The sequence below is a fragment of the Aotus nancymaae genome, unplaced genomic scaffold, assembly GCF_030222135.1.
Source record: "Aotus nancymaae isolate 86718 unplaced genomic scaffold, 86718_ANA_hifiasm-v0.15.2.pri h1tg000003l, whole genome shotgun sequence".
NCBI classification, from domain to species: domain Eukaryota; kingdom Metazoa; phylum Chordata; class Mammalia; order Primates; family Aotidae; genus Aotus; species Aotus nancymaae.
Genome location: NW_026988414.1, coordinates 62,745,677 through 62,771,146, shown reverse-complemented (window position 1 = coordinate 62,771,146; position 25,470 = coordinate 62,745,677). Strand labels below are relative to the sequence as shown.

Genomic DNA, 25,470 nt, shown 5'->3' with positions numbered 1-25,470 from the left:
TGTGTGCACTTTGAAACAGAGAAAACATAGTCAAAATGGTCAGAAGTATCTATGGTTGAGCTAACTCCCCACAGATGTGCTACAGGATGGTTAGAAAAAAATATACCAAAGGGTGAAGTCCACATTTGTAGCTTAGTAAATCTTACAGAAAATCTACCTCAAGTTATAAGCAGTTCCTAGCTTCTGAGAGGTTCAAAATGCGTGAGCTCCACTCTGTTAAGTCCCTGGCACTGTGTCTTTGGGCATGTAAATATATATATACATATATATATATATGAAACTTTAAGAGAAAATACAGGTTGAACAATCCCTCAGGAATCTTCCCAGATACTTAAGGTGCAAACTGTAGATTAGGCTGGGGGGATTACTCTGAGAATTTTAGAAAACAGAGGAGATATTTGGCAAGTAGCGTACTGGGAGGCGAACTGGAAACAATACAAGTGGAACGTGATAGTCCTGGTTTTGGAGAATGGAACTACTATCTCGAACACCCAATTAATGAAAGCCAAACTCACACCTGGTGTTCAAGATTCTTTAAGCGTAAGACTTAAAAACTGACTTCACCTGTTAGTGCTTTTAAATGAAAATCAACGTCCAGAGAAGCAATGCAAGTTTTCTACACGCCTACGTAAAAGCTACAATAAATCTATGGGAAAGCAAAGCATCTTTGGTTTGTTCGTGGCTTTTTAAAAATTGTTTCCTACAACTTTGACTCTTCATTATAAATTATGCGTTCCCTTCCCTACGGAATGAATGTGTGCGTTAAGCACACCAGATTCCCGCAGCTGAGCTACGAGCTTTGATTCTGCCATGGAACGGTCTCCCAAACAATCCCCCTCCTCTATGGCAGCCGCGAAGACTTTGATTCCTGCTATTTCTCCTTCTCCCCACTAGTTCAGAGGAAAGAAAGAAAAAGAAATCGCCCCCTCACCGTAATCTGCCCTCCTTAAAACAGTAATCCCTGACTTTAAAAAAGGCGGTGGCAGAATCCCCGGGTAAGGGTGGACTGCCCCACCGCTCCACCATTTCCCCCAATACTACGCCCACCCTAGGAGGAGAGAGCGGGGGTCGCACAAACACACATACCCGGACACCCCCATTCTCTAGAATCGCCTCTCCTCGGGTCTGAGGTTTCAGGCGAGAAGTGAGCCCTGCAGGGGAGGACCTCTGCCCGAGGAGGTGCAGAGGAGCAAACTGTGCGCTCCGAGCCCGGGCGCGGGGCTCGCGGAAGCGGGAGCCTGTCGCTCCGGCCGGGGAGGCGCCCGCAGCCGGAGCCGGGCGCAGGGCGAACCCCGAGCAGCAAGACTGGAGGACACAGGGGGCGGCCCGGGTCAGTTCCCGGGACTTACCTGGTCATGTTGGCTCCGGGCAGCCGCCGCCACCGCCTCCCGCGCCGCCACCAGCACTTTCCTCCAGCGCCTTCGCGCCCCGCCACGGCCGCGCAGCCAGCGCCGCCGCCTCCGGGCGGCCAATTTAATCCCGCGGAGCAGCGGCCGCCGCCGCGGAAGCCCCCCTGGTCGCCGCCGCCGCCCAGCCCTCGTGCGGCCAGCCCAGTCCAGAGCGAGGAAGTGGAAGAGAGTCAGCGAGTGAGTCCAAAAATCCGAAATCCAGCATCCGAGGGAGCGCGTCCCTCCGCCCTCCCTCCACCCCTATCCCCTTCTCCTCCTCCTCCTCCGCCTCCTCCTCCTCCTCTTCCCGGGCCGTCCTCTTGGCCCTTCAGAGCCCGCGGCTTCCGCGGCGGTTTCTCCTCCTCCCGCTCCTCCTGCTCGCCCTGCGCCCGCTTCTCTCGCAGCCGCCGCCGCCGCTGTTTGTCTCCTCTCCCTCCTCCTCCTCCCGCTCCTCGATGCTCCGCCGCTCGCGGCTGGGGGGTCCGGGGCCGCGTCTCCTCTCCTCCCTCCGCCTCTCCTGTTTCCTCCTTCCTGCTGCCTCTTTTAAAGCGGATTCTTTGGCCACAAATAGCAACTCGGCTGCCCCCCTCGGTGCCTCCCTCCCCTTCTTCTCTTCTGCCCCCCAAAAGTGAAGCGCACGCGAGGTAACCAGAAACTGAGGCTCGCGGAGGGAGAGGGGTGCAAGGCGACCCTGGGAAAGGGCCTGAGCAGAGTCAAGGGCCGAGAGGTGGGGCGGCCAGCCCAGCCCAGTGCTCGGACCTGGCGTGAACCTGGTAGTTACGGCTGCAGACGAGGGGGTTTGGTGGGGAAATTAAACGAAAAAGCTCGGGAAAGTAATTGGAAAGGCTTCTCTCTTTGTTTCCTTGTCTGGGTGATTTCTAAAATCCTCGTAACGTGCTGGGGATCCCACGGAATCGCTGTGCTCCAGCGCTGGGGGATTGTGTGTGCGCGTTGCCTGCGCGTGAGTGTGAGTGTGGGTGCGCCCGGACGCGGGGAGAGCCGGGCCCGCTGCGCCCGCTGGCGAATCCCTGAATCCGGACCACTGACCCACTGAAAAGACCAGAGAGCTGGATGAAGGAGGGGCAGGCAGGAGAGGTGGTAGAAGGAGGCACCACACACCCACCCACCCACACACCCACACACACACACACACACACACACACCAGAGGAGGGGGCGGGGTGACGTCACTCCCCAGCATCCATCCACCAGGCCAGAAAAGACCCTCTTCAACCGATTCACTCATCTCCTAAGAGATGCACACCCGGGCGCTTCCTGCTCTGCGTCCCAGCGCAAAGAAGGAAAAAATGCTGGTCGCGCCCTATTCACAGCAGTGATAATAATATAGGGAGCGTGCTTTGATGAGACACACTTTGTGTCCGCCCCAGTTCACCTTGGCAGCCTCCTTCGAGGATGCTTGTAGGATCTACTTTGAAGGCAAAGAGGAAGACAGGGAAGTATTGTATCAAAATCCTAGTGTAATAACTTGTTTTGCTTTCATGTGACTTGCTTTTATGATGTTGGAAATGCAGTGCTCCTCAGCTTCTCTGAAGGACACTATAACACCCTCTCCCTAGACTAGCACCCAGTTGTTGGGCTGTGCACTCTTCACCCACAGAACCCAGGGTGACTAAGGTGTACTGTGTATGTTGTTAGCTAGAGGATGGATTTTAACCTTCTTCACCACTCATAGGGTCTCCAGCATGTGGAAGAAGTCAGCAGCTGGAAGCCATCATTGGCAGTTGGCCCATCAAAATTTATTAGAAACTTGTTCAGAAAGGTTAAATAAAGTAAAGCTAGGGCTCACCAGACACCTCCATTGCTCATTCTGTGTTCAGACCAGCATACACACGAAATACTTATTCCTGCAGATTCCAGGCTCTCTTTGAAAGAGCAAAGGTAAGCAAGACCCCCTTAGATTTGACTTAATGATCCGGCATCCTGACTATTGTCTCAAGCTGCCCATTTATTTCCACCATCTGCATGCTGTGCTCCTGAAAGCCACGTAAGGATAGGTCAGTAATTCTCTGCCCACTATGTGCTCCAAAAAGAAGTCACACATTTTTGAAAGGAATCTTTCTAAACGAAGTTCAGTTTTCCAGCAATTTGAGGGTGGGGGAGGAGCAACCTGGCATGAGTCTCTCTTGGCTTTTTGTTTTTTGTTTTTTATGGCTAGTGTACAGTAAAAATCAGGAAGAAATCAATTCCTGTGTAAGCCTCCAAGCTAAGTTTGCCCGCCAATCATTCTGATTTCGCAGGAGCCTAAAAGCTGTGCAAGGATGATGGACACCTGTCCCCTGTGCTCTAAAGACGGAGCCAGAAAGCTGAGCCCCTCCACAGGTGATTCCACCCAAGATGTAAACTCCTACTTGGCTTTCTCATTGCCACCTGCTCTCCCAGAAACCGGTGATCCCACTTTCCTCATTCAAACTTGCATGTTAGAGAAACAGAAAGTTTTGAAAACCATAATATTCCTTTGCTGTTACCTTTGGGGGAAAGAAAAGTATCCCTCTGCCTGCAGATCTGACCTCATTTAAGAACCCAGCTGGTCAATCTGACCGCTATCGGGGAACATAGTTGAGGAAATATCATCTTACACCACTTGTAGCAATTTAAACTAGCTAGAAAACTTAGCAATGATTGTTACCAAGGAGAGCCAACAAGCAAGTAGAAAAGGGACCCAGAAATCAGAGGATACAGAGGACAATACAAGTAAATGGCATAAGCCCAACTTTTCTGACACCATAAAGTCCTAGATGTTCTTATCCCTTTACAATTACACATCTTAGAGAAAGAAGTAAGGATGGGTTGAGGTGACTGGAGAATCTAAGTTATTATTATACAAATGAGACTGAATTATTCAGGGTGATGCTGCTGCAGAACAGGAGATACAGCAAATAGAGAAGCCAAAGTTTCTCTGCATATCAGAGTAGTCATGGAAGTAAGACTGCTACACATGTGTTAATATATTCAGAGCAGATTTGCCACAAAAGAGCATCCTCATGCTGCAGCAAGTAGTAAACTTCTGAACTGGTTTACCATGTGGGAATTTTAAGTCAAAAAAATTCAGAAGCAGGATAATCTTTTGTTGAAATTACCTCATTTTTACAGGTAAAGAAATGAAGACCCTGAGAATTTAAAATCATCCAACTATTTGGTGGCAGAAGCAGGACAAGAACTCAGATATCATGATCCAGTGCCCTCTATCCCACTATTCATCACCTCCAAGTTCTGGATCAAAGAAGCCAGTTTTCCAGCTTATCAATGAGCAATACATACAGAATATTTAAAAATTCTACATGCTTAGATGAAGGAAAAATGAAGCAATAGGACAAGACATTTTCTTAGTTCCCTTCCAGCTCTAACATTCTGTGATAAATAGCACACAGGAGCTTTACTATAGCACAACCCCCTCTAGTGCATAATTCAGCATACGATGAGTATGAGTCTGTTTTGGACCCCATCCAAAGGAGTTAGTTCCTAGAAGTACTTGGAAGATTTATTCTCATTTATCATGAGGCATCCTAACAGGAGACTAAAAATAATCATGATGACAATAATAGTAATCAGTTGTTACACTTGAATTGCGTACTAAGCATCATGCTAAGCATGTTATCATAGTTCACCCATTTTTGAAAAGACACATCATGACCTTACGTGGGCTGCAAATCTAGTGGGTCATGAACAATTTCTGAAATGAAAGAAAAGTAGAAAAGAACACAGAGTACATTATATGTACTAACTATTGTTTTGCAAAACTTCCTTTCTGATCATGTGGCTAGTGATTAAAAGTTTGAGAGCCACTGCCTTGTTTCCAATCTTAACAACTGCCGTGCTAGTTAAGTATTACCCTCGTTATATAAGTGAGGAAACAGGATGAGAGAGGAAAATTTGCCCAAGCTGACATAGTGAGTGGCCAAGCTAGAATTTTGAACCTAGATCTGTTTGACTTCAAATCCGATATTTTCACTTCTATAGTGATGATAAATTATTAACCAAGGTATGGAATACATTGTTGCAAATCATATTTCCTTTGTGAGGACTACAGTGGTTTTTATAAAATCCAGCTAAATGGAGAAACAGCATAGATTCAAGTGACATGTTCTGAAAATAGTGAGGAATTTCACAAAACACTAATACCCTGAGACCTTTCCCTACAGGTGTTAGGTTATGTCTACTATACTTTATTAATTTGCTCTAAATACGTAAGTGAAAAAATAATTTTTCATCTTCAAATAACTTAAATATTCACTTCTACAAGTGTTACTTTTATTTGAGAGAGTGTTTTTCAAATTTAAGGTATACAGCATTTCTCAGTAGCTTCCTTTGGCCAAACAGAACTAGCACATAAGAAAGATAAAAGCCAGGTGCCGTGGCTGACACCTGTAATCCCAGCACTTCGGAAGGCCAAGAAAGGTGGATCACCTGAGGTCAGGTGTTCGAGACCAGCCTGGCCAACATGGTGAAACCCCATCTCTACTAAAAATACAAAAATTATCCAGGCATGGTGGCACATGCCTGTAATCCCAGCTATTTGGGAGGCTGAGGCAGGAGAATGGCTGAGGCCAGGAGGTGGAGGTTGCAGTGAGTGGAGATGGTGCCACTGCCCTCTAGCCTGGGCAACAGAGCCAGAATCCATCTCGAAAATAAAGAAATAAATAAAAAATAAAGTAGCCAGACCACCCTATAATTCAACTTCAGTTGTGAAGAAGAAAAGAAGACAATAATTCAGGTGCCCTGCTAAATTTTTTGACCCGTGTAGTTCTATGGATTCAACCAGTAACATTGCATGCTTAGGTGTCACTACTCCCATTCCGCAGATTTGAAAGCTCAAACTCAGAACTAGGAGATGATTGAAATGACTGTCTCATCCTGTTCTGATTCCACTACCCCAAATTTCTTTACAAACAGTTGGGCTTCCAGTATATCAGTGGATGGTTAGAAATTTTGAGACGTGCTGTGCAATCGTTTATGCTTTCTTTTTCCGTGTGAAAGAAATGTGCTTTCTTTTTCTTCAGGGCAGCATCTCTTGTTGCTGTTAGGCAGCACCGTCCTCTTTAAGAAAAGAAATCCACATCTTTCACTAAAGAAAGGCCTAGAAAAGCTAGCCCTTCTCCGCTGACTGCTCAGTTCAACTGCTGCATTTCACCCTCACCTGCAGTGTGTAGAGGGCGTTATGGTACGATGCTATTTTCTATTGGCTCTGCTACTGGAGATTACAGCATGCGACTGTGACAAATGGATATTCCCATTAAATTCTTTAGTAGAGTGGGGCATTCCATTAACCATTGGCACTATCCCAACCCAAGTGAAACACTGGGTCATTTTTTTCTTGTGAGCAAGAAGTGAAGGGAGAAAACAAAGGATATACTCTAATTACCTTTCCTATTTTTTTTTTTGTTGCATGCATTATGATAGCCATATATTACAATTATTTATAATTAATATATGACAAGCTGTCAGCTAAAATTTAACAGGTGATTTGTCAAGAAGTCCCATTAATGCATACATTAAGCAGTGGATTCCAGTGTCCTAACAAAAAACTGTGTATTGGTTTTGATTTTTCATTCTATTCAGTATAAACATTTAGAGGCCATTTATCTTTACATTTTGCAGCATCTTTTAAAAATAAAACTATTGCTAACTAAATGGGTGCATTGTTAGTTATATGACGTTTAAACACATTTCTCTCACCTTAACCTCTACATTTGTTTCGCTGAGGAAACAAATTGCCTAGTGTTTATTTTAAAGTTTTAACTTTTATGGTTACTAATACATTTTTTTTAAATTATATGTTCAGTAGAAAAGGCAAAGCTGACTGGGGAGGAAAGTAACTGCGGTTACTTCTGTTCCATCTAGTGTTTATATCTTAGGTAAGGAAATTCTGAAATGAAGGAATAGTTTAACATACAGAAAAAGATTAAGAAGTCACCAGAAAGCTAGTAATTAATCACTGAATAAAGGAACACTCTACAGAGACCAAAAACTGATGAAGCAGGCTCCATTTTGCTGACTGGCACAAGAATGGGGAACACAATGGAAATGAATCACAGATCCTTCTTAGGAGGGGTAACAGGATTCTTTGAAAGAAGGAAAACTGTTTCTATATCTATAGGACATCAAATCATGGGACATAACCTGTAAAGGAGGTTAAATTTTAAACTTCAATAGTATTATTGTTTCCATGGTCGACCAAAATTTGTACTGTTTAAGAGAAAGATACAAAAGTAATGCAGCATTTGTTTAAAATTTCATTTGCACAAGCCTGACTCTCATCTCTCACGACTCGGACACGCTTCAGGCTGTTAATGACTCCCAATCCACTACTGTAGAGGGTGCTGAATCTCCTTAATGAAAGGATGCGCTTCAAGATTCAATGGTTAGGAAGAGAGAAATGAACGAGAGTAAAACACGAAGCACAGCAGCTTTTCAAAGCTAGTAAGACTTCTGCGTCCACCAACCAACTTTAGCTTTCACATTTTTAGCAAGAAAGCACTAACACAGAAGCATGAAATTATTTTTAAAGGTTCTTTCTAACAGTGTTTCAGAAGATGATTTCCAAAAACTCACTCAGAAGCAAAATACCACAAGTTGATTTTCATGTTGCTGGGAGTGTATTCCTATGCAGTTCAGGGATTATAAATGACCAGTGGCAAACTGGTCGTTGTATCCTGGGCCAGGATCATCTCCGGTCGCTTTGTTTCCCACATGTAGCCGTGTCTCCATGAGTAACTGGGGATGTTTTCTTGTGCATTCAGTAACAGTTTTCAAAACAGTGAATACAGCAAGGCATCAAGAGTACTATTTTTTAGCCACTTTTCTTACGTTTTCTCTGTCTTGCACTTCCGTGCTTGTCTTACACTTCAGTTGTATCACTTAATTTCTACTTGGTGTACATACTCAGTGTAATGTTATCATAGTTGTTTGAGAGCAGAATGCATGTCTGATGGGAAGCCAGAGCTCCTATCAGAGAGCTTTAAGCATGATAGGCACTTCATAAATATCTCAGTAAGTAAAGGAAGGAAAGGATAAAGACAGGAAGAGTGAAAGAGGACATGAATTGTCATTTGCACATTTTACATGATACATCACTGTCTTTATAAAGCCTCCTATATAGTCCACTAAATACAATGACTTTGCCCTGCTGCTGGGCTCTCATTCTTTTCTTTTTCTTCTTATTTCCTATCTCTCTATATTTTTATTGTATACAATTGCACCCTATTCAATTGTGAGCGTCTTCACACTCTTCTCACCACCACCAAGCCCAGAACCTGCACTGTAAGCAGATCTCAAAAAATGTCTGCTGCAGTATATGATAACATGTGCTTAGTACAACTGTGGCCTGGTTAGATATTACATTAGTACTGCCTCTTATTGAGACTGTGCTGGAAGGTACAATGACCTAGAGTTTGGTCAGAGTTAGGCCTCACTAATCACAGCATACACCAAAATGTCCCATACAAAGAATAAAATAGAATCTAATAGGAGTGGATGGATTCGTAGTTCCACAGAACTTTTGATGAGAAGGATTACAAAGTTTCATGCTTTCCTACAAGAAGTCAAAATAATTTGATCAGTTCAGTGGATAAAAAATCCATTATACTTCTAACTGGTACTGAAGTTTTCATTTTTAACTTGGTATATTCTAAGATGAACAGAGCATTCATTTACCTGTAAACATTATTTCCTATAGGAACATACATCACCGCAAGTCATCCTGATTTTTAAAACTCATTGGCCACATCCCCAAAATTACTAGTAACACTGAACAAGTCTTGCGGAGATTTAAAAGGCAAACCAAAACTATTCTTTCCTAAATGTATGATTACTTTACATAGTCTATTCCTGTTAGTGCTTGTTTTATAAATGTAGAAGCACCATTCTTGCTTGTTTATTTATTTGTGTTCAGCTCTTTAAGATCATGTTTTCTTTCCTTTTCTTACCACCAAAAGCCCATCTTTCCAACACAAATATCTCTACTGCTCTCTGGACTAATACAATAATAATATTTTGTGTATTCTTCTGCTCCCAATCTTTTCCTGATTGGCCCCAATCTATGCCCCAATGTGCTGCCTCATTAACTTTAATAAAACACTAGTTGATTATGTAATTCCCATGATTAAAAAAAATCAGCGGTTTATGATTAAGTACACACTTCATAACTAAGTGCAAATGTTCTACCAGCATTCAAGATCCACCACAAATGGAATGCTGCCTGAGCCCGTTTTTCCATTCTGATCTTTACCTCTTTTCTACCAATATCCTAAACTCCAGCATTGTCTGCATAAAACCATCCATATTTCTTACTCAGTCAGAAAGTTTTCTTATGATCACCTACATGTTGAATACTAATCTATCCCTTAAGACTCGTCTCATCAAGAAGTTTTTTTTTTCCTGATTCCTCTGCCAGTTTTGAATACTACTTCCTTCAGAATATCTGATTTTTTGAATCTCTCTTGCTCTGAATATTCTGCTGAAATTGGATAAAAGATAATGGAAAGCACTAACTTCCAAGATATATTTAATGACTAGTTTATTGGTATTGATCCATTCATTGGAATGGCAACATGTTATAAGCAGGGAGTAGACGGAATTAGTGGGAATTTATGCAGACTTATGTTTAATCCCATATTGAAAGGCCTCTTTAGTCATGTCTTGCAAGTTTTGTGTCAGGTAATTGTGTTCAGGAAGGAAACAAACAAATTGCAAAGATTCCGAGTTAAGACCAATATGAAGAGCAACAGATGATGGAAACTTTCAACAACCCTCCCTCCCTCCCTTCTTCTTTTTCTTTCTTCTTCCTTCCTTCTCTCCTTTTCTTCTTCTCCCTTTCTTTCTTTCTCTCAACTTTGCTCCTTATCCATGCAAGGAGATGAAATGACCTGGGACTGTTAAGTCTTTGTCCCGAAGAAACACAAAAGCAAATCAAGTGAGGCAGATGTTCTGCTCTGCCCTCCCCCTTGGCAAAGACCAGCAGTCTAGATGCGGTCCTGGAAAGAATACTTGGCACTCATGCTTTTTACTTGTCCTCCCGCACAGAGACCTCCTGCTTGGTGAGTCCCAGGCTCTAAGAATTATCCTACCTTAAATCAAGTGGAGGTAAGAAGGAACAGGACAACTGTTTTATTTTTCCTTTTCTTTTTTATCCTTGCACCCTCCACTACCTTAAAAACAACAGGCCATGTTCTAAGATGAAGGATAGCAAAACTGCTCAATTTTGTCAGATATGCGTTGGCTAGTGATGAGAAATTAGAGCACATGCTGAAAGCAATAGTATTTCATCTGTGATTCAATCTTACCTGTGCCATTCATAGTACACCTGCCTTTTATTAAAGTTATATTTATACTTGTTTTCCTCTTTTCCTTTCTCTGATTCTGCCATAGGCCAACTGTGTAAAATCTTTATGGAAAACACTGGGCCTTAATCTTCTGTGTGTCCCTTGTACACCCACAGAGTGTCCTATCATAAGAGTATGTAACAGAACCCTGTATAATTGAATTCTTCTAGATTATAGTGTTGCTGTTGAACTTAATGAAAACTCTATAGGGCACAAGCAGATCGCAGTTTTTCCAGTTTAATATATTCTATCATATTGTGTCCAGGGAGCATACTTATATTGTATTATCAGATCAGGGGTCCAAATGTTTGGACTTGCAAACCTCTAGAATGATGGTTCACCACCCTGGTTGTGCATTAGAATCTTTACCAACTTTATAACATATGTGCCCAGCCCACACATACTAGCTGAACTGGATTCTCTGGGAGTGAGGCTCTAACATTTATATTTTAATTAATTTGTTTGTTTATTTATTTTTTGAGACAGAGTATCCCCTGTCGCCCAGGCTGGAGTACAGTGGCACAATCTCAGCTACTGCAACCTCCACCTCCCAGGTTCAAGTGATTCTCGTGCCTCAGGCTCCCAAGTAGCTGGGATTAGGGGTGTGTACCACCATACCCAGCTAATTATTTGTATTTTTAGTAGAGAAGGGGTTTCATTATGTTGGCCAGGCTGGTCTCAATCTCCTGGCCTCAAGTGATCCACCAGCCTCAGCCCCCTAAAGTGCTGGGATTACAGGCATGAGCCACTGTGCCCAGCCTAGTATCTATATTTTAAAAAGCTTCTAAGTGATTCAAATGTTGGCCAAAGCTGGAGCAACTTTGCTTTATAGCTCTAGAAAGCACAATTTGAACGCTAGACTAGATTATCTTCAAAGTTTTTTTCTTTTTTCTCCCAGCTCTAGGATTCTTTGTGAACGTTCTTTTATTTTATAGGTGAAAAAGAAATGATCCTTTGGCTGAATTCCATTTGTAAGTAGTAACTACGAATGAAATGCAGCCCACATTTTGTATATGCCTTTGGTGTTTGCAGCATATCTTACTGCCTAGTTTCCATGTATGTCCATTCATCCCAATGCTCATTCAATCAGACCTCCGCTGTGTGTGAAGTATGTGAACTATGCACTATCAAGTCATTCTAAGAATGTGGGCTGTGAGCAAGGCACACATACTAAGGAAAACCCTTTTACCCAAATACAATAGAAACATCCTGTAATGATTCTTTATTCTTTGCAGTCCAATTAAAAGAGGAAGCCATGTCATCAAACTAGCCCAAATTCCAGCCACCCTACCCGCAAATAAACCTGTGATTAAAACAAGAAGAGAAAGAAAAAAAGAAAGAATTGGAAAGATTAAAACTCCTTCCTTGGAAGCAAATCGAAACTAGTCTTGATTCTTGATCCCTGTGTGTTATTTGTTAGGAGTAGTTTTGTTGTTGCTGATTTAATTCTGAATAATACAGAAATTTAATTCTGAATAATACAGAATTAAATCAGGAACAACAAAACTACTACTTCTGAGAGCGAAAGATATTGCTTGTAATTTTTGGCTTAAGGAATTCATTTTCTTAAGAAGAAAGTATTCCTGGTGAACTCTAATAATAGAGAGCTATCAATTTATAACTAGGACACATGGATTTCTCCAAGAATTAACACAATGCCTAACAAATGAGAGGTACAATTGGGCATAGTGGCTCACTTCTGTAATCCCAGCACTTTGGTAGGCTAAGCCAGGTGGATCAAGAGGTCAGGAGTTTCAGACCAGCCTGGCCAATATGGTGAAACTTCGTCTCTACTGAAAATACAAAAATTAGCGAGGCGTGGTGGTGCCTGTAGTCCCAGCTACTCAGGAGGCTGAGGCAAAAGAATCGCTTGAACCAGGGAGGCAGAAGTTGCAGTGAGTCAAGATCATGCCAGTGCACTCCAGCCTGGGCAACAGAACAAGACTCCATCTCAAAAAAATAAATAAGAGTTACAGCATCCACACTATATTAGTTAAATGTTAACATTTATATGGCACTTTACCGATCACAGAGAACCTTAAGAGATGTCTTTTAAGGCTCCTCATAATTTTGTAAGTGATAAAACACCCATTTAACGGCTGACCCAGACTCATTGATTGATCCAGACCCTGAATCAGAAACTCTGGGCCAGGTCCTGGGAGTCAGAATTGTTGGCAAGAATTACCTGTTTCAGGTAATTCTGAAAACCACCATGATAATTCAATTCAGATTTATTGATCTGTTTTATTACTCCTAGGAAAATGACCCACTGAGCAGATTCTGGCATTTCCTAAGAAGCTGGCTGCCTTTTTCTAGGATTTACCTTTTTCTTTCTTCTGTACTTCTTAAAAGGGAGAAAAAAAAAGAAAAAAGAAAAGCACAGGTAGCGCCATTTTACCTGAATCTACAAGCCATTTAATTCTGCTCTGCACAGCTGGTTTATTCTTACAGTTAGTTGTCCCTGCTCTGTAGAAAGCTTCTAGCTACTGGCACTGGTAGGAGGTTTGAATCCTACCCACTACCCTTCTGGCCATAACTAAAGTCCTAACAACCTGTGGAGAACACAGGCTTCCTTCAGCAGGCAGCTGTAATTACATGAAATTTATCCCGGACATTGTAATACAGACCCAGCAGCCTGCTGGGACATTTCAGTGGGCTTTAGCATTTTAGTTGGGAACCACTGGTTCTAGCTGTTATACTCATGGAGAGAATTGGCCGTGAACTGTTTGTGTTGGTGTATCTCTTTCCACCAGTTAAAAAAAAACACAAAGGCTTAAATGTAAAAGACACAGTCTTAGGTAGCTATCGCCTGCCCTTTAAATTATATTAGAACAGCCTAATAGCTACTTTGGAAATGCCATCTCATATAACATGAAAACAAGACCGTCAAACAGACTCCTCAAAAAAACCTGTAGAATAAAACTACAGATTTTAAGGGAGGGGACAGTGTTATTTTAACCTCCTAATCCACACAGAGACTGGAGAGAAGAGGATTTTGATTTTATGGCTGGAATGAAATACACTCGACTAGAATTGAAGATGCAAGGGGGAAAAAAAAAACCTTAAAATTGAAGGACAAGAAAGTGTGTGTCAACCACCCCATCTTCCTGTTTCTCAAACTTTCTAAATTCTTTTGGTTCACCACCCCAGCCTTAGAAATGCCCTTGTGTGTAACAGCTCTCCGACTATTCTGGTTACAGTTGCTGGGAAATGTGTCTTTCAAAAGAAAAGAGGTTCCAAAGAGTTGGGCATTTTTCCTCCTGGGCAATAGAAAACGGTTCTAAGACACAGACGTGAACACACACACACACACACACACACACACACACACACACGCACTCTCTCTCTCTCTCAGGAGTTCAGCACCCCATGATGTACTGCCTCTTTTAGCCTTAGGAAGCATTGCTGGAGGGGGAAGGGCGGAACCCTCAGATCACCTGACCTAAAGGACCCCTCTGGCTGCCTCAGAACTTTATCCTCTGTCCTGATAGCGCTTCAAAGTGAGAGGGATATTGGGAAAAGGACACAGGCAGTTTGCCATATCCTTGGGCATCCAAAAGGGTAGAAAGGCTTTATGCCTTTTATTCCCTGCCTGCTAGGAAGAAAAAGCAGACATCCTGTTTGAGACCACGAGGTGCCCCCTCCTTTCCCTGTATTCAGTCTTATACTCTTTAAACTCTCAAATAAGTACATATGTTGCTAGGTTCATAATTAAAGCATTGGCAATGCCCACTCCCTTGCTTTCAATTTCATTTGTACAAATGTTCCCCATCATTCTTTTTAAAAGCCCTGGGCATATGTTCAAAACATACAACCCAAACAAATAAACACTATAACCTAAGCCAAACCCACCAACAACGGTAACACCCTTCCTCTTTGGGAAGGCTACTCTAAAAAGCTACTTAATTGCTGTATGTTCTGTGAATGAAAGTTCATGGAGCTGAAAAATGGAAGCTTTTATGTTAGCATCTTATCACTAAGGAAATGTGGGGCATGCACATAGGCCCTAGAATCAGCTACTTAAGATTCAATGAAGTAAATTTCACCTTGAGTAACATCTTTAGAAAATGAAATATTTAGGAAGGAACAGAGTTCCTATGGGAAATTTTATGGTAAAGTTAGACTTTAGCAGCCTTTTTTTATTATTTGCATTGCTGAGGAAGAGTTTATATTTAGAACTAAGTTCTTGATCTTATCCAGTGATTGACTTTTCATGACCTTTGGAAGTAACTTTGATAGCAAAATTCCTGTCTGTCATTTACCCCTAAAGCTGAATGATCAGAGCAGTGGGAGCTGCTATATAAAAGGCCATGATAAGAGCGAAAACTTTACCAATGAGAAGGACTCCAATATGTAGGAAAAAAGACAAAATTTATGACAAATTGATTTTACCTTGGTACAGCAATAATAACAATAGCTCAACTTAATTCAAAATTTGGTGTGACATTTCTCCAAAACAGAATAAAAAGAATTGCCCAAATCCCCTGTTTGAAGCAGAAGGGAAACGAAGATATTTGACTGTAGCCAGTGTATAATTCAGGTTGGCACCATTGTACTGGGGCACCACTGAGAAGAAATGTGTGCTCTGCAAGATGGCAGCCTGTGAAGCCAGCCACAGTGCAATCAGTCAACAGTGAGGGCCAAAAGCTCTTGCTTCCCTTTCTCTGATAGAACAAACTGCTCAAGACCACTGTAAAGTAGGCTTATAGCTCCAACAAAAACTGAAAAGTTTATAACAAGTGGTACCACCTGTGCTTATGTCTCAGCGTAGCCAAAATAATTTCCTCTCCTGGGTCTCCTATGGCAAAGGGTGAGGAATTTGACAGTAAGAATGCAGAGAGAAGAGGTGCCAACGTGGAGCCTGCAGAGCGAGTGGATTATCTCTGTGCTAGCAGAGAGATCAGCAAGTCTGTCTTTGCTCTGGAGCAACTGTGTGTGATATGATCTCCCATCCCCTATCAAAAAGGCTCTGTCTTCAGAAAAACAAAAGACTTCTCTGCTCAGTGCTGTTCTCTCACATGATTGAGTTTTCTTGTTAACAATGTTGTATTATTACAAACCTGTGTAAAGCTGGGAATATGGAGCTTGTATTAAAAACACAATAAAGAAAATAGCATTGTACAAGCTAGTATTTTGGCCATAATTTTGCTTTTCTCTGTCTTCTCAATGAATAAGAAAATTTGGGGCCAGGTATCTGCACAAAGCATGATAGAAATAGGGTAAAATAGCACTTTATCTAGCATGTGGCGTACACTTATGTAAATCCGGTTGATGTAAAGTTCTGGTATCACTTACTTTTTAAAAATAAATCTATAATTCTTTCTTATCTTTAATTATAATAAAAACCATCCAGGGACAGTCCACATTTTTCAGCAAGAACAAATTTTTCAGTACAGGAGGCAGCATTTGCCAGTACAACAAGAAACCAGCCAAGTTGCTTTGGAGCAGTTAAGTAAGTACATTTCAATAAGGACCCAACAATCCTTGGCAACCAATTAGAAAAACAAGTCATCAATGCATTAAGACAGCCCTCAAATATGAGTGCTGTTGGTGGAAAATAGAGTTACTCACCAACTGAAAATGTTTACTTGAAGTGAGAATTATTTTATGGAAACCGCGATGAGTTTTGGAATACTTACAATCTGTTCAAATTGGTCACTGTGTACAACGTTAGTGCAGCAACATGCCCTGAGACTTCTAATCTGTCTGCCTAATGGAGCAGGTGGTGAGATTCTCCACTGAGCTGTCGGCTCCTGGAGGGCAGGGACCATGTCTTATTCATCTTACATCTTGCAATCTTGCACAGTACCCAGCTCTTCAAAGGCAGTCAATAAATATTGAACGAAAGAATCTTGATATACATGGCCTCACTCCCTGACCCCTTGGCATGAAATATTGCCACCCCCTCCATCTCTATTCCATTGCCCTGCTTAATTTTTCTTCTGAGTGATTATTGCTAGCTGTCATGTTGTACGTGGTTGTTTTAATTATTTGTTTAATATCTTTTCTTCCCAATCAGAATATAAGATCCCCAAGGGTAGGGGTTGAAGCGGATTGATTTCCTGTATACCCCTAGTTTCTAGGATGATACCTGACACATAGAAGTTCAATTATAAATATGTGTTAACTTTATTTTTTTTAACCAAGTTCCCTAAGAGCTGTAAAGTTTTGACTTTTGAATGAGTGCTAAATAAATGGTTTTCTCTGTCTAATTTTTTTATTTCATTTTCACTCTCATCTATTTCAACTTAACGAAGGCTGGAAATTATACCCTGAGCTTCAATCAATAGTGACAAAAAGAGTCTTATTATATAGGTGGTTGATTTTAAAGAATGAAAGCATAGGGGTACTAGGTCTTGCTGATGTCAGGCATGTAGGTTGTCTGCAACCCTGCAGAGAAATATGAGTGAAAAGAAATGAAGAAGAGAGAGAGGTAAGACACCAGATAGTCTCCTGGAGGCCCTTGGGGGTAGACTCCATATTAACTGACAGGCTACCCCATGTGAATAGTAACGGTGCATTTGTGCACCATTTTCTAGACTGTGTGTGTGCACCTGTCATTACAACATATCACGGAGTTGCTATCGTACTGAACAGAACACTCATGTCCTTCCAGGCTTTGAGGGGCAAAACTGTATCTAAAAGATTAATACATAACTTTTGAATTTAGGGTAAAAATTTAATAAAATATAACGCTTGTTTGCCTTTGGCATTTCTATGTTATCCCCATATGTAAATGAATAACAATTCCCAGCCATTAAGAATAGTTTCATTTTACCACCCACATTTAATGGTGATAAAACTGATGGCCCATGGTTCAGTGACTTGCCCATGACTTGCATGGTGACCCTGCCAAATATACACCCTTCAGCTGTAAACTCAGACCAAGATATAGCAAGACATGCTTTGTTCCTTGTAGATGTTCATCAAGTGTGATTACAGTTGAACAGACTTGTTTTTGCAATTTCTCAAGTTGGGTAGCACCAAATGAACCTGGGACACACAAGGAAGTGGCCTAATTGCAAAGTCTAATTTTGGGAAAAACAAATGACTGGGAAAGGTCTGTCATTGGTCTTCCCAATATTGTTCCTTCTCTCTACTCTGCACCTCCCTTGAGCATCTCATACTCTTCACCCATATCTCTATAACCTTTGGTGCCTCTGGCCAGCCAAGCACTTGGTTACCTTGTTCTCCTCATGACTCTTATCTCTTCCCTTATTTATCATAATGGAAATTGCATTGGAGTTGAGAAAACATAATCTGTAATTCTGTTAATAGCTGCGTGTCATGGAATGAGCTGTTAAAACCCCCAGAGTCCTGTTTCTTTATCTGTAGAACAGAGATACTTATATTTGTTTCACAGGGTGACTGTGCCGACCATGGCAAATCATATACCTGAAACCACCATGCAGAGCCTGGCTCCTAAGAAATGTTTCATGAATGTTTGAACCAATGTCTAGATATTTGTTCTGACATAAGTTGGTGATTCCAATGAAACTTTCAAGACAGAAAAATGAAGAATATTTTTCTAGTGGATGCAGAGGGGATTCACTCAGGTGGAGCAAGGGAGGCATAGGAGAGAAGTGAAAAACAGAGGGATGCAGTCATCAGTGTTAGACTCGTCAACCTGCACAACCACACATGGATGCATTAAAGAGAGTCACTCATTTGTAAAATGTAGATAAAAATAATCTCCCTTGAAAGCTTTGGGGATGATTAAATGAGATGGTAGACTGACAATCACTGATGTGTTAAAGTTAATTATGATGAATACCGTAATTACTTATCACTCTAGCTCTTTCTCATGGTGATGAGAAAACTCTCTGGAAATTCTAGGACAGGTCTGTTAGCCCATGCCTGTAATTTCAGTACTTTGGGAGGCTGAGATAGGAGGATCCCTTGAGCCCAGGAGTTTGAGAGCCTGGGCAACAGTGAGACTTGATCTCTACAAAAAAAAAAAAAATTGTAAATTAGCAGGACATGTTGGCGCATTCCTGTAGTCACAGCTACTCCAGAAGCTGAGGCAGTAGCATTGCTTGAGACTAGGAATTCAAGGTTGCAGTAAGCTTTGATTATGCTACTAGAATCTGGCCTGGCCAACAGAATGAGACTCTGTTTCAAAAAGAAAAAAACAAGGAAATTCTAGTATAATCGCAATAAACTTAACTCAAGACTAGCAGAATAACATTAGGAACTCTTTGTTTGGTTCCTTTGTGCTCCAGTTCATCCAATACCTAAGAAATTACAACTTTTTACAACACCTTTTCAAGCATAAAATAAGCATCTCAATGAGTATTTTCAAAAGAATATAGCAGAGACAGAGAGTTGACAGTTATAAAGTAAGCAGATTTAGTTGTATGGATGCTCATGTATACTATTATGCTTAATAATGAGCATCACCTCATATCCTTAGATAATGCTAAACATCTCCAATGTATACTATTTCACGATTTTAGAGTGGTTAGACTAACAAGCTTTAGATGTAGCCAGAGTGGGCTGGAATCCCGGCTCAGCCACTTAATTGAGTAGCTTTGTGCATCTGCCTTGACTTCCCTGAGCCCAGCTTTCCTCGTGAAGGAGGAAAAACAGACCCACTTCTCACAGTTGTGTGACATGGAAAGATGGAAAAACACACACACAAGCATTCTTTATGATGCTGAACCACCAAATTAGCCAATCCTGTAGCACTACGCCTGGAATTCTTATAAGATAATTAGTGTCTTTATTAAGTAACATTTTTGTTGAATTTTTCTCTTACTTGGACCTCATATCCTAAATGATAAATCTCTCCTTTTCAATATATCAGTAAATGAGCATATAATTAAGATAATAGAGCATAGAATTGGCCTGATTTTCTTTCCACCAGTTTTGTTCTAATATTCTGTACCAGGTTAATCCAAACCAAGAGAGCCTATCTGAGTGTGTGTGGTGGTGGTGTTGTTATTTAAACAGCTCATAAGACAGCTGAAAAAATTCATTCAGACTGTTTTTTTAAATACTATAACACTTGAGGTTGTAGTATTATTAATACTATACTAATAGCATTAATACTTGTAGTGGTATAATAATTATAATGATAGTAGTATTAATAATTATATATATATTATTAGGAACAGTCATCAAAACAAACAAGCTAGTGAAAAGCCTATAATCTACTAAATGTCAGTTTACCTTTCCTTTTAAACTCTGGAAATAGACCAGGAATCTGATTTTCTGTGGGAAAAAAAAATGTCATGAGTTCTAATGTGCCTATAAATCTCTTTTCTAATGCTCATGCACTATAATATTCCAGGATAATCACTTTACTACAGTATCCTCAGTAGAATTTGGAGCTTTGTCACTTCCTAGTTAAAGGTTTTTTTTCTCTCTCTTTCTCTCTCTCTTTCTTTCCTTTTTTTTGTTTTTGTTTTTTGTTTTTTTAGACAGAGTTTCACTCTTGTTGCCCAGGCCAGAGTGCAATGGTGTCATCTCAGCTCACCGCAACCTCCCCCTCCTGGGTTCAAGTGATTATCCTGCCTCAGCCTCCCAAGTAGCTGGGGTAACAGGCACGTGCCACCATGCCTGCCTAATTTTGTATTTTTAGTAGAGATGGGGTTTCTCTGTGTTGGTCAGGCTGGTCTTGAACTCTTGACCTCATGATCCACCTGCCTCGGCCTCCCAAAGTGCTGGGATTATAGGCATGAGTCACCATGCCCTGCTCATTAAAGGTTTCATTATTTGCTCCTGGCGGAAATCTATTTAGGAAAAAATCACAGGTTTATAAGTCAAAGTTAATATGTGCTGACCATGTAAATCTGGGAAATTTACTTGGAAAAATAAGTCAGCGCATTTAATGTTCTTTATGACTGCAGTAAAACTTTATCAAGTGATCAGGTACCCTTTGCAAATAAGAACTTGTTTTCGGTATTTGAATTAAAAATGCAAGTATGTTTGCAAATGTCTTAAAAAGTTACAAAGTTCAAGGCCATGGCCTGATATTAGTGAAAGTAAATTGTGTTTTAAATGTGTCTATTAAAATGTATCCTTCTTAGCTGTTTCCTTTACCATCCTGTGTATGTTTTAAATAATTTGTATAAGCCAAATTAGAAGAAGAAAAATAATCTTGGCTTTCTTGCAAAAAATCCAACATGAATAAACCAGGGGAATGTCTATGTCAAATTAATAGTTTATTAAACATTGTTTAATATTCCTATGTAGGTAAACACCTCATTTTTAGCTATGTTTAGAATTTTATGACACACCATCATCTAGGGGACTTTTATAGTGGCAGTTTACTTTTCCTACTATAAAGGGTTTCAGACCAATAATAAATTAACTTATTAAAAATAAATAGATTCTAATATTTTAGTGAGCATATTATCTTTTTGTTATTTTGTTCTCTTGATGGTTCTTGTTTTTTGGCAATAGGTCAACTTATAAAAGTTCATGTTTGCTTCTATTTACAAAGTGATAGACGTTTCTTCTATTTACAAAATGATAGACGTTTATCAGGAAAAAATGCAAAAGAACTTTCAGAACTCAGTTAAGCTTGACATATTTTTCAGCAACATTTTCTCAGAATGATAACCCCCAGCGACATTTTACACTCATAAATGAGACAGGCCAATAAACAAAGTTACCAGAGTCATGATTTCATCCTTTGCCCCTTTCCCATTTAAACACTTCAAACAAGTGTCTCCAACTCTTCTCAGACAATCCAATTCTCCCTTTCTTAACCATGAAGCCCATAGAGGATGCTGGGTAGAAATCAAGGTATCTACGGACATAACCCTAGGAAAGTGATGCTCATAACCCACTTGAAATAGCATGGAAAGAAAGAGGGTTGACTCTTTCCTTGGCTGTTGACTGGCCTAGTCTTAAGAGAGATTGTCATGCTACCCACAAGTATACATTTTATATGATTGAGTTTGAAGATAAAGTGCTTTACAGCCTTTAGAAGTGGTTTGTATTAATCCTACTGGAAGAGAATAGTTTACATTGCCAGATACTACTTATTTCTCAGGAAGTCATCTGAAGGAACTGTATGAAACACTGTGTCTTAGTGTTCCCAGTAGCTGGATCATTCGTAGGAGTTTGGAAAGCAGGGGAATTGGTTCACAACATGTCCTTCTGTGTAATTCTTCATTCCAGGCACAGACAATACTTGGAGGGAAACAAAATGACTACTGTATCCGTTGTGCTCTCAGCTGCCTCTGTAACTAGCCAGACAAATTAAAGAGACAGAACCAGTAAGTAGGACTAAGGTGGGGGATGGTGGGGAACAAAGATAGAAGAAGAAAAGTATATAAGAAGGGGTTGTATATGCTTAAGGAGAAGAGAGAAGTGCTCTGCTGATTCTTCTTCAACATGAATAACGCAGACATTCTCCTGGGTTATTCATGTTGAAGAAGAATCAGCAGAGCACTTCTCTCTTCTTTGTTTTCTTTCTTCTTTTTTTTTTTTTGTTTTTTTTTTTTTGAAAGAAAGAAAGAAAGAAAAAGAATAAAGAAGAGGAGGAAAAAGGAAGAGAAAGAGAGAGAGAGAATGGGAGTATTGCTTTCTTGCCCAGGCTAGAATGCAGTTTAATAATGGGTATTGAAAGCCTCTTTTATACCAATAATTATACTTGATGTAAACAGGAAGGAATAAGGGAAGAAAATAACAAACGAGCAGCCAACCAATATTTCCTTTAAACCTATGAAATGCTATGCAATTACTGAGGAGTGATTTACTTCCAATTATGTAGTCACTTATGGAATAGGTGTGAGGTGGTAATGTATGTTTTGTGTATTTGAAGTGGAGAGTTCTATAAATGTTTATTAAGTTTACTTGTTCCGGGTCTGAGTTCAAGTCCTGGATGTCCTTGTTAATTTTCTGTCTCGTTGATCTATAAAATCGTTAGCTCTTCTTGTTACATTGATCCTTTTGCCATTATGTAATGTCCTTCTTTGCCTCTTTTGCTCTTCGTTGCTTTAAAGTCTACTTTATCAGAGGTGAGAATTGCATCTCCTGCTTTTTATTTATTTGTTTATTTTTACTCTCTGATTGGTTGATAAACCTTCCTCCTTCTCTTTGTTTTGAGTCTTTGTGTATCGTTGCATGCGAGATGGGTCTGGATGCAGCATACCAATGGGTTTTGGCTTTTTATCCGATTAGAATATATATAACTTTAATACTGGCATTTGATGCTAGCTGGCTGTTTTGCCCATTAGTTAGTGTAAATTTTTCATTGTGTTAATGCTCTTTGCTTTTTGATATATTTTTGGAAAGGCTGATATTGGTTGTTCCTTTATATGTATAGTGCTTCTTTCAGAAGCTCTTGTAAAGCAGGCCTAGTCGTGGTGAAGTCTCTAAGTACTTGTTTGTTCGCAAAAGATTTAATTTTTCCTTCGATTATAAAGCTTAGTTTGGCTGGATAGGAAATTCTGGGTTGAAAGTTCTTTTCTTTAAGGATGTTAAATATTGGTCCCCACTCTTTTCTGGCTTGTAGGGTTTCTGCTGAGAGATCTGCTGTAAGTCTGATAGGTTTCCCTTTATGGGTAACCTGACCTTTCTCTCTGGCTGCCCTTAGTATTTTCTCCTTCATTTCAACCCTAATAAATATGGCAATTATGTGCCTTGGGGTTGGTCTTCTTGAAGAATATCTTTGTGGTGTTCTCTGTATTACCTGAGGTTGAATATTACCCTGCCTTGCCAGGTTGGGAAAGTTTTCCTGAATGATATCCTGAAGAGTATTTTCCAACTTGGATTCATTCTCTTCATCACATTCAGGTACACCTATCAAACGTAGATTAGGTCTTTTCACATAGTCCCATATTTCCTGGAGACTTTGCTCATTCCCTTTCATCCTTTTTTCTCCAATCTTGTCTTCTCGTTTCATTTCACTGAGCTGGTTCTCGACTTCTGATATCCTTTCTTCTACTTGATCAATTCGACTGTTTAAACTTGTGCATGCTTCGCGAAGTTCTCGTGTTGTGTTTTTCAGCTCCATCAATTCACTTATATTCCTCTCTAAATTGTCCATTCTCGTTAACATTTTGTCAAACCTTTTTTCAAGGTTCTTAGTTTCTTTGCATTGGGTTAGAACAAGTTCTTTTAATTCACAGAAGTTTCTTATCACCCACGTTTTGAAACCTGCTTCTGTTATTGGAACACACTCGTAATCTATTAAGCCTTGTTCCGTTACTGATGAGGAATTGCGATCCCCTGTAGAGGGAGAGGCATTCTGATTTTGAGTATTCTCTGCCTTTTTATGCTGATTTCTTCCCTTCATTATATATTTATCCGTCTGTTGTCTTTGTAATACCGACTTTCTAACTAGGTCTCTGAGCAGACGTCCAACTTGTTGATTCCCAGCGCCGAAATCTGAGCAATCCATTGTGCCGGCCAAAACAGCAGTGCCAAGATTGATGGTGCTTTTCCGCCCGGGAATCTCCAGACTCTGCACCAAAAACTGGCGCGCTAAGGCACCAGCAAAACCGCCGCGCCGGCCACAAGAGTCGCCCTGGCAACACGTGGGGCTCCTCTGCTGGGAATCTCCTGGTCCGTGAGCAACAAATATTCGTCTGAAAGTGTGGCATCCTCTCGTTCTCTGTGCTTTCACTGGGAACTACAAGCCCGAGCTGCTAGTGATCAGCCATCTTGGATCTCTCTCCTTTTTTTTTTTGAGACAGAGTCACTGTGTTGCCTGGAGTGCAGTGGTGTGACCAATAGTTCACTGCAGTCTCGAACTGCCAGGCTCAAGCAGCCCTCCCACCTCTGCCTCCTGAGTAGCTGGAACTTACAGGAACCTGCAACCATGCCAGATAACTTATTTTTAATTTTTATTTTTAGTAGAGACGAGGTCTTGCCCTGCTGGTCTTGAATGCCTGGATTCAAGCGATTTTCCCACCTTGGCCTCCCAAAGTTACTGGGAGGGGATTACAGGTATGAGCCATCGCACCCAGCCTCTGCTAATTTAATTATTGCACTTTATAATCTCTTTTGGGGTACACAGCATAAGAAAGAATGGCCATAGCTATACCCTGGTGACCCTGGTTAAATGTCAATCCTACACCTCACCCAAGCTACAGTTGATTGCATTTCTGTGTTCACCAGGCTTTCCTGATCAGTAACATGAACTTTTACTCCATTGACCCTGTGGAACACTTATTTTACCCTGGGTGAGAATGGAATAGGAGGCCTAAGTTACATGCATTCAGACTTCCTTTAAACAGTACAGCTTTCTGTATTCCAGAGAGAGGCATGGATCCTTAAGTTTCTACAGGCATATATTGTCTTTTCTTGGAATCAGCATGAGCTCTGGTAAATAAGATCTGTTAGCTGAGAGATGGGTGGTCAAGACGCTGATGGGAAATCTCCTTCAAAGGTATCTTATTGTTCCTGTTATCCTAGTTTCACAGAAAATAAATGTGCTGGGCATTAGTGGAGAGGGTCAGTAATGAGCAGTGACCACACAATGTTATTGGGCCTCATAGGCTTGGCTCTGCATTCATTTTTTTCATTCATTCATTCATTCATTCATTCATTCTTTTCTTCATGCATTTACTCAAATGTCCACTGAGCTTGGCAGGAACTGCAAAACACTAGAAGCACACTGATGAGAAAACAAAGACACAGTCAGATCACCGGTCCATTATCATGGAGCTCACTGGCCAGTGGCAGTGAGTCCTAGGTGTTATTTTAGTTTTGGACATCCCTTGATGGTTAATGTCTACTCCCTATCCCAATTGTGAATTATAGACTTATCAAAATATCTTAAACGTTT

The 25,470-nt window shown here is 40.8% G+C and overlaps 1 protein-coding gene and 1 long non-coding RNA gene across 32 annotated transcripts in view; one reads left to right on the top strand and one right to left on the bottom strand.

Annotated features, from left to right (window-relative positions):
* The window catches only part of PTPRD (protein tyrosine phosphatase receptor type D), a 1,411,192-nt gene that overhangs the window by 556,186 nt on the left and 829,536 nt on the right, over positions 1–25,470 (bottom strand). The window contains exon 1 of one of the 31 annotated variants that reach the window (XM_064381688.1): positions 1,350–1,424. The exons of the other annotated variants lie outside the window; for them this stretch is intronic. The gene's annotated coding sequence lies outside the window, so the exon portion shown is untranslated. Of the gene's footprint in view, positions 1–1,349; positions 1,425–25,470 lie in introns of those variants that run through there. 31 annotated transcript variants of the gene reach the window in all.
* On the top strand, positions 1,745–5,412 carry LOC105718038 (uncharacterized). The gene is made up of 3 exons (XR_001107651.3): positions 1,745–2,032; positions 3,645–3,726; positions 4,498–5,412. It is a non-coding gene; the product is annotated as an uncharacterized LOC105718038 (long non-coding RNA).